Genomic DNA, 20,530 nt, shown 5'->3' with positions numbered 1-20,530 from the left:
TGTGATGAACTTGACGCAATGTTAAAAGTGAAAACTATCGCCTCAGGATTGGACGATATCAATCCAAAATTTGTATTCTACTGCCTCAGATATTACCACTAATAACGCATATATTGAACTTTGCAACTAAATTTTCAACCTTCCTTGAACTTTGGAAAATTACGAAAATAATCCCAAGGGATTAAATGTATGTAGGCCTATAGCTATTCTTCCATATCCCTCCGAAGCATTTGAGCAAATATTGGCAACCCAGATAAAACAATTTATCCTGCAAAACAATTTAATGTGCAATCTACAATTTGGATTTCGCCCCTTCCGAAGCTGCACAACAGCCATAATAAAGATTTCAGAGGATATCAGCAAAAAACTCGATAACAGCCAGGCTACACTCTTAAAACTTCGTTATTTCAATACTGTTAACTATGCAATTCTCTGCAGTAACTTGACGAACCTATTTAATTTTTCCGATACCTCTTTTAAACTCTTATCGTCCTATCTTAGTAATCGTCATCAATGTGTAGTGTCAGCGTCTAATTCGTCTTCGTTTTTACTACACGGTGTATTCCGAAAGGATCTGTTCTGGTTCCAATCGTGTTTTCTATGTATATATTGTAAATGATCTTCCGATTGTAGTGTCCCATTGTAGAGTCAACAATACCCAAACCTGGAACGATCACATAAACAAAGCAGTAGGGAAAACGTGCGGTCTTTTAAGACTGTACTCTAAGACTCCCGAACGACGGCGAAGGCCTGACCCCCGGTCATCTGCTCATCGGCGGCCCTCTTCTGGCCCCACCATCAGCGGCGCTCCCGGACCAGATCAGCCTGACCTGCTTGCGTCGATGGCGAGGTGTCTCATCTCTCAGGCACAGGTTTTGGCAGCGATTATCCCGGGAGTACATCTCCAGCCTCCAGCAGCGGTCCAAGTGGCTCCAGGAGGAGCCCATCATCGGCGTGAGAGCTCTCGTTGCCATTGCAGAGGACAAAGTTCCGCCCCAGCAGTGGAAGATCGGTGCACACCGACGCCGATAGGAAGGTTCGCGTGGGAGACGTTAGGACGCAGGAAGGACTGTATCGCCCCTTGGCGTAAGATAGGTTCTTAGAGAAATAATTAAGTCAAATAAGTCAGTGATTATTTGAACTCCTTCGAAGCTACTCCCCTTCGTCGTCTAATTTTTCGCAAACTTCTTTTCGCAAAAAAATACGCTGTCCCTACTGCAATCACCAAGTGTTCGCGTTTTCGTTAATACAAAATATATCAAATTCTCAATTGTAATTTGAAAGGCCCTGTGTTGTATGTTTCAATTCGGTTGTGTCTCCAATGATACAATTTTCATGTCGTGATGGTGCTCCCAATTTGCACGTTGTGTCCAACAAATCAAAATTATGATCCACTGAAGTTTAAGTTTTTTATTTTTAGTCGTAGTTACAACGCGAAAGCCGAAATTGTTGTTTTTGTTGCACTCTTGCCCCACGTTGGGCGCCAGAATGTAACCGAAAATAGGAGCGTTTTCTTGCCCCACATGAGAAATTCAGTTTGGGTGGAGTTGTGCAGCAAAACCAAGAAGTACAACCGGGAACGCGGGAGAGTATTTCTCAGCGTTCAGAAAGTAGCATAAGGAGTTATGATACAAGTTTTACAAAAAAGGCTTTCAGTGAAATCAGAAATCAGAGCTTAGGTTCTAAGATTTCAATAACATGCCTATAAACCCAAAGGTAAAAGGTAAAAGCTTACAATGTAGTTTATGTGGTTAGTTTGAATTTGACTCAACAAAGAGTCAAAGAGTCAATATGTAATTTACCCCACTTCTGCGACGGTCTGAATTAAGGGGGCACTCAATCAGAACTAGGAATAGACGTGCGACTTTAATACTCTCAGTTAAATGTTTAGTAATATCATTTGGCTTTGTCGTCGCTTGTTTCACTTGTCGTCTAAGGTTGAGGCGCGTCCAGACCTGCCAGTCCAACGGGGTTCAAGTTGGGCTTCTCTGTCCTAGGTTATAGTGAAACGTGTTGGCTTGGGTGTACTTAGAAATGGTTTATTATTTTAGTATTACGGTTTAGATTTGATTTAAATCGGAGGACTATATCATATAGCTCCCATGGGACTGTTTAAAAAACAAACCAACAATGTAAATTTTATTTTTTTAATGTTTTTTTTTTTAATTTTTTTTTTATTTTAATGGTTTAAAAACACAGAAATACGCAATTAATTTTATTTAAAATAGGAAACGATATTATATAGCTGCCATAGGAACGATCAAGTACTTACTGAAATTCATCATAGCTTTAATGATTTTAATTTCTTGTTATTAATAAGTTAATTTGCAGGCGAGCATTGACTTTGAGCTTCAGATATGGTCTGTTGCTTGTCGGTGTTTTCAAATACCCTCACAAAAAGTAGTTTGGCGGAGTCGAATCGGGTGAGGGCGGAGGCCAGTCAACATCGTCGTTTTTCGGTATTATGCGTTTGTAGTCACATTTCGTTTTCACAACGGAAGACCCATTTTGAAATATGCAATTTGACGACTTCTGCTCGCTGTATTGGTGTTAGTTGATTATTGGTTAACATAAATGAAATGATCTTTCACAAACAAGCCGCAAGAAAAAAATATTTAAAAATACCAACCCGTTTTTTATACCCATTTTAGAATTATGCGTATGTATCCGGTGTTTATTGACTGACTGCTGAAACTATTTATTAGCAAGACATACAAAATTTATTATTTTTAATATTTATTTAAAATTTTAGAGTAGTAGATTTATGCTGACACACCATATTCCCAGCTTATAATTTAGTACGTTTTATGTGTTGACGGTCCTTTTCATCATCTGGTGTTCTTTTTATAGCGATATTTCTGGAAAAGGTAAGCATTGAATTATTTATTCAATAGAGAATAGAGGTGTATTTTAGACAGTCATTATTTGCTTAGGTGTAGATAATGCCAGATTTTTGTTCATTATATCACTGAATAACTGTGTTTTTGAACAGAGATTTATGTAAGCATATTTAGTTATGCCTTTTTATCGTTTTACTTTATGGAAACTTTTCGACGGTCGGACTCATTTGGTTAAAAGCTCTGAAAAACGCCAAAATTCCCACAAAAATCAAATTTTGAAATCCTAGTACTGTACGCAACCATTGCGGAAACAATTAGTATTCTGAGCAATAGCACACACTTCACCCAGTGTAATCCTTTAATCAATATTAAAAATATTCAAACATATCACAAGAAAACCAATAGAAGAGCAAAAAAATAAATTTCGGTTAAACGTAGTATAAAAAAACCATAAAAACTGAATAAAATAAAAACTCAATAATCACTACAACTTAAGCTAACTCATAATGGCACCAATAACAAAACGCCAACGCGAAAACAGCAACGTCGACATGAAGCGTCCACGATCATCTGATGCACCGTCAACTAACTCATCACAGGAAATTGTCAACACCCTAAATTTAACACCAGCTCCATAGGCTGGGAACTTTTTCTGGGCGTGGAAGACACAGAGCATAAATACGAATTGTAATCAATATTTATTATCAATAGTCAATAAATGACAAAATAAAGGTGTTGCGAGCGGCTGGCGCTTACCGAAAACAGGCATAACAACAACTAAGTCTTCATTTGCTTGGGATAAATTCAAATCCTGTACTTTATGTAAATGAACAGCTCTTCAAAGAAACCATAGCTATTTTTAAAGAGACAATTCGAATGAAAAGACAGAAGCTGATACTGAACTGTTGTTATTAAACGCCTGATGACTGTATATGTGGCGAAGTTCACTGCGTTGAAAGCATTAAAGATGTTTTAACTCTATGAGCACCCGCTCAAAATTCATCGACCAGAACTGGTTCTCTTAATTCATCAAAAACGTATGCTTATGCATTGATATGAGGAGATAATAGGTTTCGAACTGATAATAATTAATGTTTATATATAATCTTATAAGTGACTAGAATATATTATATTTGTGTGAGTTAAATATGTGGAAATACCGCCTAGGTGTGTGCTAATAATGCTGTTAGGTGTTTTGTATAGTAATACAAGATTTAAATATGTCAAGTCAAAATAACTATGCAATGATACAAATTCTTCGAATCTGCTTGAATAATCTAACGATTTGCAATTCGAACGCTCAATGTCTTTACGTGAGGGCCATGCTGGAGGGGAAGCAATTTATGTAAACTTTAAAATAAAATGTAAAGTTGTTGATCAGCATGCTGCTGATAGTCCCTAGAAATCTTAAATGTTAGGCATAATCGATCTAAAATAATTATTAGCTTTGTTTATACACCAAACAGACAAAAAGTCTACAAGAATATTATTGAAGTATTTTCTAGAGTATTCCCTTATTAGAACAACATAATACTGACAGGTAACTTAAACAGCAATATGCTTAATAATTTTACTCTACATGAGGACTGGGAGTTTCTGGTAATAATCGTCAATTCGGCGATACCAACACTTTATACTAAAAATAACAATAGTTTGCTTAATTTTTTAAAAATCACAGAAAAGTCTTGCTTTATAATCAAATTTCTGCACCGACATTTCATATGTCGTATTCCTGACACATAACGTTGAACCTGACCACAAAACAATTGGCTGCAAAATCTGTAATTGGGATAATATATTTCTCCTAGCAAAAGTAAATACAAAGACTGGGACTACTTAGCTCTAATATTGACTACTTATATAATATGCATTTACCTTTCAAAGTTAAGACCGTGAAACATTCAGTGAAATCATGCTTTAAAATAATAATAAAAAAAAAACATTTTAAGTAAAGATAAAGCATACTCTAAATGGAAAACTTTTTCAAAGTATTTATAAATGACAGAACAACGGTAAATAGGCCTATCAGCAGCGGCATCCGTAAATATTTAAGCATCCGTAAGTGGAATCTGCAGATGTCTGGAAAGAAATCTAAAATTTTGGGAATTGTCAATATAAAGTCTATGCTAAAAGATGATGCAGAAAACCTTAATAGGAAATTCTTGAAAAAAAATGTACCTTATCCTGATTATAGTATATATGTGCCCACAGAGACCATAAATTATGGAAATTGTTTCTAATACTATTATTTTTATAGTTGAACGTAGACGCGTAAATTGCAAGTGACCCAACGAAACCAACACGAGCTTGTTACGCGCGGGACGTTTTAGCATTGTGGGCAATTATCGAGCTGGCGACGAAAACCCAAATAACATAATATTGAGACATTTATAAAAAAACTAAACCTATTTGCGGTGAAAATATGTTAAAATTGTAAATTTTAAAACAGGGATACAAGTTGAAAAACAAATTTGTTTATAAGATTATTATAATTAATACAAAGAATATTAATTGTTAGCCGGCTCAAGGTCAGGATGTTGAAAAAAACACAAAATTATTTCAATTTTGGTAATTTGTCAATATATTTCGGTTGCACTTCGGCAACCGTCTTCAGGACAACTATAAAATAATTACAACGATTTTAATATTTTTAACAAACAGAAAACAATTTACATTTGACATACATTCAATTTACACGTCTGCGTCCGGTGACGTGGAGTTGTTAACTAATTTTTCTTTCCCTAGTAAGTGTCTATATAAATGAGCGCAATTGTCAGTGTCGTTCATCCGTATGTCTGTAGGTGTTTTTATGATATGTAGCATTTCTATGGTGAATCGTTTGGCATAGTGTTGTTCGGTGAGTGATTACTCTTGGCACATTGGGACATGAGTGCTGTTTTTTGCGCGTTCGTATGATGTCTAGCTTTGAAGTCCGATTTATGTTGTGCTAGTCTAGTTTTTAGTTTAGATTTTGTTGTTCCTATATATATCATGTTGCATATTTCGTTGTTGTTGCCGTTGCACGGTATTTTATATATTACGTCTTTTTTGTCAATTTCATTTATCTTTGATTTTGTTCTGTTGTATACAGATTTTAATGTGTGGTCCGGTTTATGTGCGATACTTATGTTTTCTTATTGGTGAAAGAGTTGAGCATGGTCAGTGTAGTTTTAATGTCATACTCTTAAATGATTGCGAACAGGTCATCTACGTATTTTGTCAGTAATCTTGGAGGTCGTCTTAATTTTTCTAACGTGTTGTCCAGGAGAGTTTCCATTACAATATCTGCAATGACCGGCGAGGCTGGTGATCTCATAGGCATTTCTTTTAATTGTGTGTACAAATTGTTTTCAAATTTTAAATATCTGTTTTCTTGAATACAAAATTTTATTATGTCCATAAATATTGTTTGCAGTATTTTACTGTGTTTTTGTATTATTGTCAATTTGTTTTTAATTATATCCAGGGCTAGATCTGTCGGTATACTCGGAAATAATGAAATTACGTCAAATGAAATTAATCTTTCATCGTCGCCAATATATGTGTTGTTGATTTTTTCTTTGAATTCTTCTGAATTTTTTATGTTGTATTTGGAGTCTATTGTTATGTTTTTTAATATGTCAATTATGTATTTGCATAGTGCATAGGATGGTGATCCGATGGAGGAGCAGATTGGTCGTAGAGGGGTTCCTTCTTTATGAATTTTGGGTAGTCCATATATTCGTGGTGGTAAAGCTGTGGTGGTTGTCAACTTATTTCTTACGATCCTTGAGATAAGTTTCATTTTTAATAGTTTGTCCACTATTTCGTTATTTTTTGTTTGTAGTCTAGAAATGGGGTCCTTCCTTAATGTCCTGTATGTGTTCATATCCTTTAATATGTCCTTCATTTTTTGGTCGTAGTCATCTTTGTTCATAGCTACCGTCTTGTTACCTTTGCCTGAGGTCAATATTAAAATGTCGTAATTTTCTTTGAGAAATCTCCTTGTTTGTCCCACTGTGTCTAGTAATGCACGATCAAATGCACTTTCTTTGTTTGATGTTTTGTGGTCTTTGATAAGCAAAGAGAATTGGGCTCGCGCCTCTTCTTGTTTCTCTTTGTCAATAATAGTTTTGAGGATTGAGGATTGCAATCTAGTGCAATAAAGTGCAAGGCAAATATAATTAAAAGTGCGGTCAAGAACTGAATCAATAATCAAACCATAAATTTTCGTAAAACTTTTAACAAAGTGGAGGAAAACTGAAAAAAAATCCCTTTTAACAAAGTTTACACCAAAACCCAAAATCTAAAAATTCATTTTAACAGAGTGGAAGAACCCCAAATCTGCAACGGGAATTGTAAAAATTCCTCCCCAACAACAGCAGCAGCAGCGACAGCAGCAGCGACAGCAGCAGCGACAACATCAGCGGCAGTACCAGTGACGACAAAACTCGAAGACGAATTAAATATGGGAAAATGTGAGTAGGCTTTTTGTCCTAAATGTTCGCTAATGCAAATATTTCAAAAATGAATTACGTCAACACTTAAAATCAAATAAATTTCAAATTTTCCTGTGTTAAATTGTGCAAAATAAAATAAACCAATTATATTTGTAAGAAAATTTTTAGTAATACAAAATTTTTGTTTCTTGATGCTTTATTTCCGTCACAAAGAATACAAAAAAAATATTCAAAAAAACTTGTTATTGATTAATAAAATGTTCATTTTGATATTTAAATTTTTTTGCAAAAAATCATAGGTGCTAAAAAATTTGTTAGCAAGCTCTCGATTGAAGTTTGTTTCACCCACAATTTTTTTTATATACTGACTCATGTATAGAAATAACGAAAACGTCTCATCGGACGAAAAAGTTCTAGAAAAATACAGGATACTTTTGAAGACAAGAGTAGAAAGGCAGAAATCAGAACAGAATCAATCTAAAAAAAATGGTTACCCATCGACCAGCAGGGTACCACACATCCGAGTCAGTGTTCTTGTCTTTAAAAACGCAGGAACTCAGAACGCAAAAGAAATACAGGCTAAACAAATTACGGGGATGGAAGCTGCCATAGCCTGCGCGCTTCAAAGGCAACAGAAGTTATTTGATTAAAAATTAAAGGATAAAACTCCGAAAATTCAGATTTTCCTGGAAATAGAAATAGAACCGGGAAAAGAATGTAACGAACCCCTGGACATGGTAAAATCTGTCCCGGAATTCGACGGGAAGCAGGAAAAATATGTTTCCTGGAGGCAGGCTGCTACTGCAGCGTATGGGGTATTTGAGCCATACAAAGGCAGCAGCATACGGGGCGCAGCAGCATACGGGACGCAGCAGCGGCTGTATTAGCCTCATTTAACACAGTGTTTAACCTTCATGCCATACTGGCAAGGTTGGATTTTACGTATGCGGACAAAACTCCGGCACCCGTAATTAAGCAAGAGTTAAGTCTATCAAGTCTATCTATGACGAGATCGAACGGAAAGTAACGCTTCTTACTAACAAGACAATCATGACTCACGACGCCACCGCGGCGGCAGTCCTAAACGAACAGCACAAAGATGACTCTTTACATGCGTTCATATCTGGCTTAAAAAGGTCATTAAAAATAACCGTTTTTCCGACACAGACAAGAGACTTACCATCAGCCTTGGCATTAGCTCAAGAAGCTGAAGCAAGTAATGATAGAAGTGCTTTCGCAGCCACCTTCGCCCGCCATATCGAGGAAAAAATATTTAGGCCGAACAACCAGCGACACGCAGGGTGGAAAAGCTATGAACAGAATCAAAGCCAGGGGGCGATAAAAAAGAACGAGCAACTAATCAGGGTGGTTCTTTTAAAAGACCATATAATAGCTCAGGTCAAAGCCAACCAGCGCCAGAACCAATGGAGGTCAAGCAGCCCACGGCGTGGCAAAGGGGGTCGACACGATCTCAACAAAAAATAAACTTCATGCCGGAAAAAAAAAACCGACCATGAGGAATATGACTTCGTCGCGCAAGCAAGCACCACGGAGATAGAGGACGAGCTAGCTGCAGAAGACTCCTGCAATTTTTTAAAATAAAATCCCTGCTTCCTTGCATTACACGTACGGTAGCAGGAAAAGAAATAAAACTATTAATCGACACAGGCACCTCTAAAAATTACATTACTCCACTCCCGGGGCTGAAAGGCATCGTGGCAGCGGATAAACCCTTCACAGTAAAGTCGATCCATGGCTTTACTAAAATAGATAAAAAATTTCTAGTTCCAGTGTTCAACGTTAAAACACCCTTTTTCATTCTTAACGACCTTAAGGATTTTAACGGCATTATCGGACTCGACTTACTTAAACAAGTGAATGCGAAGCTCGATTTTACTAAAAATGTTCTGCACACTAGCAATGGAACTGAAAAGATCCAGTTTGCTAAAGCGGAAAACGTTAACTTCATAAAAATCGATGACGAGGACGTTCCTCTGGCAATTAAAGCCACCTTCGATAAAATTATTGTAAAAAATCATAAAGCCTTCGCCGATCCAGACGAGGCGATACCTTCAACATAAATACATTGGCAACGATTAAAACGGACGGGAAACCGGTATACTCTAAGTCATACCCGCACCCCATGGGTGTAACCGAATTCTTCAATGCATAGGTTAAACAACTTCTTGCGGACGGCGTAATAGGGCCATCCAAGTACCCATATAATAACCCTACCTGGGTTGTGGATAAAATAGGAACCGACCAAAATGGGGTTAAAAAGAAGCGATTGGTTATCGACTTTAGGAAACTAAATCAAAAAACCTTAGACGATAGATACCCTATCCCTACCATCTTGACAATACTGTCGAATATGGCCGAGTCGAAATTTTTTACGACACTCAAGTCAGGCTTTCATCAGATAGAGCTGGCAAAAAAGGACAGAGAAAAGACAGCCTTTTCAATAAACAACGGCAAATACGAATTCTGTAGATTGCCATTTGCCAGAGAGCCATCGACGCTGTCCTTCCAGAAGAAATTTCAAAGATATGCTATCTGTATGTCGATGATGTTATAATATTTTCCAAAACAAAAGAGGACCATGTTAGGGACGTGGATTGGGCCTTAGCAAAACTCTAAGAGGCGGGCATGAGAGTGTCCCAAGAGTAGTCAAAGTTCTTTAAAAAAGCGTCGAAAGCTTGGGATTCATAGTGTCTCAAACAGGGCTACAAACTTCATCAGAGAAAGTCAAAGCAATAAAACAATTCCTCCCGCCTAGAACGCTTTACGAACTCAGATCTTTCCTGGGATTAGCAAGCTATTAAAGGTGTTTCATAAAAAACTTCGCGGCTATCGCAAGACCTTTAACGAATATCCTAAAGGGAGAAAATGGTAAATCCTGATATTTGCTAGTTTGATGGGAGTGGTACTATCGCAAAATGGCCGCCCTATGATATCACGTGCCCAGCGGGACAACGAAAAAAATTATGCAACCAACGAGCGAGAACTCCTCGCTATAGTTAGGGCACTGAAAAACCTCCGGAAATTCTTGTATGGAGTAAAAGGCTTGCAGATCTTTACCGATCATCAGCGACTTACCTTTGCCTTCTCGGACAAAAACCATAACGCGAAACTAAAACGCTGGAAGGGGATTATCGACGATCACGGCGCAAAATTAGTTTATAAACCTGGCAAAGAAAACCTTGTGGCAGACGCGCTGTCTCGCCAGAACATAAACATCATAGAAGAAGAAATAGAATCAGATGTAGCAACCATATACTACCGAACAGTCAACACCATAGACACGACGGACAACCTAGTAAACTGTTTTCGGAATCAAATAGTAATTGAGGAAGGAAACAGCTCCTCTGTTGACACATTCATCTTGTTTAAAAGCAAGGTAGAGCTGGAAAAAACATCGGCGATGTATCGATACATCGAAGTTTTTCGAAAATCGCGAACATCGAGGTTTCAAAACATCGATGTTCGATGTTTCCTCTTTACCCATCACTACTTGGCAGGAAAAAATCTTGGTAAGCTGAGCACGTTTTTTGTAAGAAACTTAAGTAAATAAATTATAGATTACAGTCTGATTCCGAAAGTGTGTTGGTGTTGGCGGCGCTCAGAAATGGAGAAGGCTTTGAAAGAGCACAATAACAATGGTAATTAGAGCTATTATTTACAATCATATGATTTGTAATGTAACTTTTGTCCAATATAGTTGCCTGTCAAGAGGAAGAAAGCGACAGTACGGTCCCAAGTAAGCGGAAAAAATATGGGAAGTCTTCTGTGTGGAACTTTTTTAACAAATCAGCTGATGGCAGGACAGCCAAATGTATTAAATGTGGCAAAACGTACCAAACAAGTGGCAATACGACAAACTTGTCTTGCCACTTGAAAAACATTCATCCTAATTTAACAATTAGTGAATTGCCAAGAGTACAACAGCCGTCAGTCCTTTCATTTATGGAGAAAAAGTACGAAAAGTCGTCGAACCGAAAACAACAATTGGACAGTGCCTTGTTCTATTATATTACATCAGACTTGCGCCCTTTCACAGTGGTGGAAAATAAAGGCTTCCGCAATTTTGTAAACCTCCTCGATCCAAGGTATGAATTGCCTTCACGTACGACCTTAAGAAATGTTTCGATGGCAAATGCATACGAAGAAAAGAAGGCCAGGTTGTACGCCTTTTTACAAGACGTCAAGCACTGTGCATTCACTTCAGATTGCTGGACGTCAAGGTCCAACGAGTGCTACGTTACTGTGACGTGCCATTTTATAACAGCGGATTTCGAATTGCGCAACGCTGTTTTGTCCACAGAAAAGCTCCTCGACGAAAGGAGCCATTCTTTGGAGAGTATTGCAAACTCAATACGCACAGTACTCGAGGAATGGAGCCTTTTAGGAAAGGTCACCGCTATGGTCACAGATAACGCCAAAAACATGATAAAAGCATGTGAGATACTGCAAATAAGACATATTCCATGCTAAGGAAATACTGTCACCGTTTGAGCACGCAACGGTGCACACATCCGCCAGTACTTATGTCACAGTGTCTTCAGTGATTCCGGTTATATGTGGAATTTTACACAATTTAAACTCCACAAAAACCAAACTCCAGACTAAGGTGGGTCGAGATGTCTGTGATGACATACTTCAAGGGGTCAATACAAGATTGGTCCCCTATGAAAATCGTACGGTAACAAGAATGACCACGATTTTAGACCCTCGCTTTAAAAAGGAGGGATTTTGGAATCCATTTAATTCCTCCCAAGGAGTTAAATCATTAGAGGATGAACTGTCGCGCATCAATGCTCAATCAAAAGCTTCAACATCAAGCCCGCCAACACCAGAATCCACAGCAGAGTCTAACACACTATTCAGTGTTTTACAAACAAACAATATTCAAAAAATCCAAACCGGTCGCGTGGATTCCATATTAGCTTTGAAACAATATTTAAATGGTACTAATTTGGAGCCTGCACAAAACCCTTTGGATTATTGGAAGGTAAAAAAAGATAACAATTTAGATGGTAACCAACTTAAAATCCCATTTCTTCTTTTAACAGATATCAAATGACAACGGTTTCAAAACATGCGTTTTTAAATACTTCTGCGTTCCGGCCACCTCTACTGAAAGCGAGAGGATGTTCAGTAAGGCCGGGCTTATTATCAGCGAAAAGCGAAGCTCGCTTAAGGCTAAAAACGTCAATATGTTATTATTTTTAAACAAAAATGACTGGATTTCTTAAGTTAAGTTATTTTCTTATTCTTTTGAGTAGAAATCGATATTGTTTTTTATTTTAATTTTTATTGAATTGTGATTTAGTTTTTATTTTGGTTTTTGAAGGAAAGAAAAGAAATATAAGCTGAATATATGGATCTCAAATAAAGCCTCATTATTTATCAAGACTTTTTACAAATTTGATTTATTTATGGTATTGATTAATAATATGTGATGGAGAAAAATACATTTTTTCAAAAACACCTTAAAATAATTCGATGTATCGATACATCGATGTTTTTTTCTGAAAAACATCGAAACATCGATGTAGGGAAACATCGATTATTTTCCGCAATATATTGTTCCCTACCGATCTTGTCATTTATCCAACACCGACTAGTTGAATTGTTAACCAGCACTTCATTCAAATATACGGAAAGCTTCGTGCAGGACATAACGGATACAACCGAGCAAAGGGAAATTGTCATGGCAGAACACAACAGGGCTCACCGAGCAGCACAAGAAAACCTAAAGCAAGTCTTGAGGGACTGGTTTTTCCCTAAAATGTTTCGGTTAGCAACAGAAACAACGCCATCCATCTAAGCAAGTGGTAGCAGAAACACCGATACCTTCATTTGTGGGGGAAATTCTCCATATCGACATTTTTTCAACAGATGGAACCCTTTTTCTAACATGCATTGATAAATTTTCAAAATTCGCCACGGTGCAGGCCATCGCATCAAGGGCCATAGTGGACGTAAAATCCCCCCTTTTTACAAATAATAATTTTCTTTCCAAAAATCAAAACAATTTATTGTGATAACGAAAGATCGTTCAACTCCGAAACAATTAAATCGATTCCCCTGAATCATTTCAATATCACCATCGCCAACGCCCCGCCGCTACATAGCACCTCAAACGGTCAAGTAGAAAGGTTTCATAGCACCCTGGCCTAAATAGCCAGATGCTTGAAAATAGAGCGCAACTAAAGAGATACGACCGATCTAATTCTTTTGGCAACCCACAAATGTAACAATTCTATTGTAATGAATAGTCTTTAATATCTTTAGTCTTTGTAAATTCGTCTGTTAAGAACGGGCTTTATAAATTGAATGTCACTTGACTTGAGAATAAAGTTGGCTTGGCTTACAATTCATAAAGCTGCATGAGCAGCGCCGCGGCCAACGCTTATGTATCTAAATATATATGTTAATGAATACGTAAGTGTATATAGGCGGCGCAAGCAGCAGCCGCGCATGAGAGAGAGAGTGTTATGCTCACATGGTAACCAAATGGTCGGCCGCGCATGCAGACATGCCGACATGCCGACTCAGCATTTAGGATGTGCATAACATTGTTGTGTGGGTCGAATTGCTTTGCACTTGAAGTGCTGGGAGTATTTGGACATAGGCAAATGCCACAATGTTGCAGTGATATAAGCGGTACAGTGTGAACCCGATATGTGAGCATACTACATCTCCCTCCTTTTGAAAAATAACGTAATCTATGGAGTTATTTTGTTAATTACTTTTTTTTTTTTTTTTTTTTTTTTGGCTAATATAGTAAATATTGGGAATGTTAGTGAAGTCGAAACTTGGTAAATTTATGCGACTATTTCTTATTATTTATTATTATAATAAAGTAATTAAAAAATATATAATAAAATATATATTTCTTATTATTTATTATTATAATAAAGTAATTAAAAAATATATAATTTTTTTGAAGAAAAAAATTTGATATAATTTTATTTTTTTTTTCTTATGAATGGCCATCCTACAAAATCTATTCTATAAAAATTTTTAGTCTATCCTTATGAACTGTCTGAGTTTTGTTTTTTGCATTTAAAATTGTTATATTACTATTGGGTTCTATCTTCTTTACCATGTATGGTCCGGTGTATTTAAAGTCTAGCTTATGACCAGTTTCATTTTTTAATAAAACCTGGTTTCCTATTTTTAATTCAAAGTCTAAGCTATTTTTGTCGTATCTATCTTTTTGTTTTTGCTTATTAGTTTCTAGCATTATTCTGGCTCTTTAATATGCCTGTTCTAATCTAAATTTAGATTCCTTAGCATATTCTATATTATATAATGATTCTATTCTATCTATTCTATTGAAATGTTTTGGTAAGTTTGGAGTTTTCCCAAAAACTAGTTCGTATGGACAATAATCATGTGCCATAGAGGGGGTTGTGTTAAAGCAGTATACGAAGTATTGTAGCCATACATCCCAATCTGTTTTATCAACTGAGATGTATGAGCGTATGAACTCGTTAAATGTTCTGTGGCTTCGCTCCACTGTTCCGACAGTCTGGTAATGGTGTGCAGTAGAATTTATGTTTTTGATATTTAAATTTTTACATAAATCTTCAATTATTGAATTTTTATTTTCTGTTCTTATATCCGTAATGAACGTCTTCATTGGACCTTACTTCAGAATAAAATCTTCAAATATAGCTTTTGCTATTGTTTTTGCACTTTTATTTGGAATTGGTATTGCTACAAGGTATTTTGTTAAATCGCAGATTAAAGTAACTGCGTATTCATTCCCTTGTTCAGACTTAGGCAGTGGACCGATCGTGTCCACAATTACCCTGTCGAAAGCTGTTTGTCGTGTTTCTTGTGGCATTTTCGTATGTACTCTGTAATATATCGAGTCATTCCTTTCCAAAACTAATGTCTTTTGATCTTGGCCAAGGTTTTAGAAATGCCAGTATGACCTCCTTGAATTGGTAGACATAATTGCTTCTTTTTCTTTTTCAGAATTTATTAGGGTCACCGGGTTGAGTAGCGCTACTCTCAATGATTTTAATGTTTTATTGCCCATTTTCTTGAAATTATCTATTGAAACGTATTCAAAGATATTTTCCCACGGTGCCACTTTGAGTTGTCTGATTTGATGTATACCGGCTTGCTTCTCAAGCCTTTGGTATAAAGATCGCTAAAATCCTATCTTGCAGTAATTTTTTTTCCATGTTTAAATAGACATAGCATATTTTTTACGTGCAAGGTCACTACTTTACGTACTTCGTCATTGTTTATGACTCCGTATACGTTGGGCTTTGAAGCTTTTTCTATAGATTGCCTAGGCAAGTCTATTTCATTTTCTCCTGCGCAGGATTTCTGACTACTTTGGTATCTTGTAGTGACTTTATTTATATTTCCGGTTATATTTTGTTGTTCTTTGATGAATATTCTTGATAACGCATCAGCTACGTAATTGTCTTTTCCCTTTAAATATTCAACTGTGAAGTTGTATTCTTCTAATTCTAGCCTCATACGTGTCAGTTTGGAACTTGGGTTAGTCATAGAGAACAAGTATGTGATCTGTTTTGATAATGAAACGTTTGCCATAAATGTATGGTCGAAAATGTAATATTGCCCAGTGTATTGCAGTTAGTTCCTGCTCGGTAGTACACTTATTACTTTCTCCCTTGGTAAAGGCTTGCTTACTTGCATCAGTAATTATACAAAATTCTTTACTAAAATCGGGATATCGTAGCAAAGTAGGTTCCATAAGTTTTGTTTTTAAATATTCGAATGCGTTTTGGCATTCAGCTGTCCATTCAAAAGGAACATTCTTTTTACATAATCGTGTTATGTGCCGGGAATAATCGGCGAAATTTTTTATGAATCGTCTGTAGTAATTGCAGAATGCTACAAAACGTCTTGCGCTGTCTGAATCGTGTGGGGCTGGATAATTCAGTATGACGTCATATTTCTTGTAGTCTGGAAGTATTCCTTTATCTGTGCACTTATGACCTAGAAAAGTCACCTCGTGCATAAAGAATGAACATTATTGTGGATGTAACTTTAGGTTGTATTTCCTACATTTCTCAAAAACGTATGTTAAGTTTTTAAGCATATGTTTTTCGGAGCAACCTAAAACTATTAAGTCATCCATATAAAGAATTGCTTGTGAAGGTTCAAGTCCAGAGAATGCAATAGTCATCATTCTCTGAAATGAGTTTGGGGCTATTTTTAAGCCAAAGGGTAATCGCGTGAAGCGATACGAGCGATACGTCGGTGATTAATATTCCGACTTGCTTTTGAATTTCGTTCACCTGACCATGTGGGCTTCTATAGTTTTTTATGTAAACGGGTTCATCATCTTTCAATCTCAGTTTTTGTTTGTAGAAATTATTTGTGCTAATTGGTTCGGATTCTAATCCGAATATGTCATTATATTTTTTACATAAATTTGAGAGTTGTGATTTGAATTGTGGGGGAAAATTTTTGAACAATTGGGGTAATACAGACTTTTCTCTAGTTTCTTTGTTTCCTTCGACTACATCATAGTTCAACAGTGATTCATATGCTAAATTATTCGCACTGACCACTTTATCTTCGTTTGTTGCATTCAGTAGTCTTATGAAGGCATTTTGTGTTGTAGCTATTGTACGTGCTATATAAATTCCGTGCTCAATTTCTTGAGTTGGAATTAATACACTGTCCTCTTTTGAATTTAATTTTATTTTTCTAATGACTTGTGATCTTGCTGGCAAAAGAATTGAGTTATTGCCAGAACTGTATTCTATTGGAACATAAATTGGAAATTTTAAATTGTTTGGTCTTATTATAAGCCAATCCTCAGATGGCTGAAAGTCTAATTGGCAGTTGTATTTTTTAATGAAATCAATACCTAAATACAAGGGACAGCTAATTGTAAATCTACGATATGAAAATCGTGTTGAATTATGAAATTGGTAGTCTGTATTTCAATTGATGTTAAGCCTTTTGGATTTAGTAATTTCTTGGCTTATTCCCCTTATATCTATTATGTTAATATCTTGTACGTTTTGAAATATATCGGAATTTTCTTTTACTATAGAGATTTCGGCACCTGTGTCTACCAAAAAGACAAGTTCTTTTCCAGTAGCCACATGGGTGAAAGAGACGAATATATTCTGGCTGAGATTAATAGTATGAACCGTTACTTTCTCTACTGTTGAGTATTTAAAGGGGGTTGGGAGTTTCCCGAAGTGTCATTGGCTACTCTTACATTGTTTGTATTGTTGTTATTGTAGCCTCCGCTCGAGTTGAGTTTGCTCTGTAGTTGCCGCGAACATTGTTTTGGTTGGTATTGTTGTAGTAACTATAATTGTTACCACGACCACGAAAATTACCTCTATAACTTCCGCGTCCGCGGTTTCCGCCGCGCTGTGTATAGTTGTTGTAATAGAAGACCGAGTTTGGTTGTCCAGTTGCTTCTGTGCAACTGTTTACGAATTTTGAAAGACGTCGTTCATTGCTTTTACTGCGTGCTGTGTGGAATAACTTCGTGCTAGTTCTAGTGTTAAACCGTCTGCTATGTACGCACTTTCTAAAGCCTTCGTCATCTGCTCAATTTCTGATGTGTATTGATTAGCAGTTTTATTGCGTTGCAGTAGATTGTAGATTCATTAGCTTTGCTGACAATACCTCTACAATTTCGCCTTTGACGTTGCTTTTTAACTTGGCAATTACTTCACCTACCGTTGTTTTGTCTTTACTATAGAGACAGCTAGGCTTTCGTGTTCGCCTTTTATTGACTCTATTATATGCAATGCATCAATGAAACTGGTTAAGTTTGCTGCTTTACCATCGAAAACTGGTATAAGCTTTAATGCAGTGTTAATGAAGTCAATATTTGTTTGCGCCATTTCGAAGTTGTTGTTCTTAGTTATGTTTGCGCTTGAGTCTGAGTCTGAATCTGTTGTATTATCTGCGTTTGATAATAAAACGGCTGGGATAGTAAGATTATTTAAATCTTCTTCCTTTATTTTCGCGTTAAAGTCTTCTGGCTCTGTCTGATCGACGCCAGTTGGCTCTTCCAATGTTGATTCTTCATCGGTTTCAACTGTTATTGCGGTATTAAAAATGGTAGGTACAGTGATATCTAAATTGAACTTTTCTTTTATCGATATTAGATTTTCTCTGAGCCTTTTCAAAAATTTTGATACTCTTGACCAATGTGCGTCATCTAATTTTTCTCGTTGCCCATGTATTAATATACGCGCCTTGTTAAAACAGTTTACTACTATTTTTTATTGTGCTCCCTTGAATTGGTCTGTTTTGATTAAGAGATTTGTAGGATTTATCGAATTCTGTTTTTATTTTATTCAATTTCGCATACAAATCGTTCCATTCCATGGCAATATTGTCTATGTAATTTTACCATAAGGATCGTGGTTTCACCGAGTATAGAGTGGTAATCCACGATCTCTTTTACTAAGACGTATGGCAAAGTATTTAGGATTTTTATTGTAAGCAAACAAAAGGCTGAGTTCCAAATTGTACTTTTCCTTACAGTTATATTCAAATTCAGTGATTGTAATGAAGTTTTTATGGCAATTGAGAATGTTTAATGCACGCATTCCAAATTCTGGGTATATAACAATTATTTTTTCAAGCCAGCATGAAAATTTAATACTATTTTGTATTAATAACGCGAAAACTTTGTGAACGCAGTAGTTCGAGACGATTTTAATTTGCGAAACTTTGTGAAAACTATGTCGAAAGCGCGACGAAAAGGAGTGGCTACGATGACGTTCGATTGATCACTAACAATTATATTTCAATAATTTCTCTTAGAACCTAACTTATGCTACGGTGGCGAGAGACGGGGCGAATTCCCAAGAGCGAACAGACGAAAGCTTTATTGGCTCCCGCTCTCGCCCTACAACTAGTGATTTAAATACAAGCGCTGAGTGCGCAAACACCGCCCCCTCTGAAGGGACGACGTCCTTCAGCCCAGAACGGGCAACAGGGCCAGTCGGTGGACAGCTCGCCGATATTCGCCGTCCTGCGTCCTTACGTCCGCCACGCGAACCTTGCTATCGGCGCCGGCGTGCACCGCTACCACTCGTCCAATCCTCCACTGCTGGGGCGGAAGATTGTCTTCTGCGACGACGACGAGCTCTCCCACGACGAGGTTGGGCTCCCCCTGGTGCCACTTGGACCGCTGCTGGAGGCTGGAGATGTACTCCCGGGTACATCGCTGCCAAAACCTGTGCCTGAGAGACGAGACACCTCGCGGTCAAGAGGTCTTGGCCTACCGTCCGAAGGAACAGGTGCTTTGCAGACTTCACACCTGCCTCCCATAGTCCGCCTAAGTGCGGTGCTCTGGGCGGTATGAACGCAAACTCGCATCCTTTTTTTGATGCGAATGTTTCGATACCGCCCCCCTGCTCCTCCAGACGGGCTCGGAACTCTCCCATGTGCCGATCTGCGCCGACGAAGTTGGTGGCGTTGTCGCACCACACCTTCTCCGGAATCCCGCGACGACTCACGAACCTTTGAAATGCCAACAAGAACGCATCAGTGGTTAGGTCAGGCACTAATTCTAAGTGGACCGCTTTGGACGCAAAACAGACGAACAAGGCCACGTACGACTTGTACGGTGGCTTACCACGGATACGATACGTTGTGCTGAAGGGACCACAAAAATCAACGCCTCAAATATTGAACGGACGGAGAGCTCGAAGTCTATCTGCTTGCAAGTTCCCCATAATTTGCGTTAAGAGTTGCGGCTTGCAGGGAAAGCAGCGCATTCACGACCGAACTGTTCGTCGGTAGACTTCTTGAGCATTAACTAGCCATATTTTCTCGCGCAGACGACTTACGAGAGCTCGTGGGCCAGCGTGACAGTTCGTAACGTGCAGGTATGACACATAGGATCTGACGAACTGTGAGCTTTTAGACAGCAACAACGGGAATTTGGCTTCGTACAGGATAGGAGCATTCAAAACCCGACCCCCAACTCGTAGCAATGTCGAGGTGCACCAATCTAATTTATTTTCCTGAAGAAAAGGGTTTCACTTTTTAATATTCGTTGCTACCGGTTTATTTTTCCGAATTTTACTTAAGTCGTCCCTGAATTCGTGAAATTGGACATCTTCGACAATTTTATCAAAAGCGAAATCCAGTTCTCTTGGCGAAATACTTTTTTCAAAGGGCTTCGACACCTCTCTGCACCTTTAAATAAAACGAAAAACCCACACGAAAACTCTCAGAAGCTTCAGGTGCGACGAAAAGGACTCTATT

The sequence above is a fragment of the Drosophila gunungcola genome, unplaced genomic scaffold (assembly GCF_025200985.1).
Source record: "Drosophila gunungcola strain Sukarami unplaced genomic scaffold, Dgunungcola_SK_2 000025F, whole genome shotgun sequence".
NCBI lineage: Eukaryota > Metazoa > Arthropoda > Insecta > Diptera > Drosophilidae > Drosophila > Drosophila gunungcola.
This window is presented reverse-complemented; position numbering follows the sequence as displayed.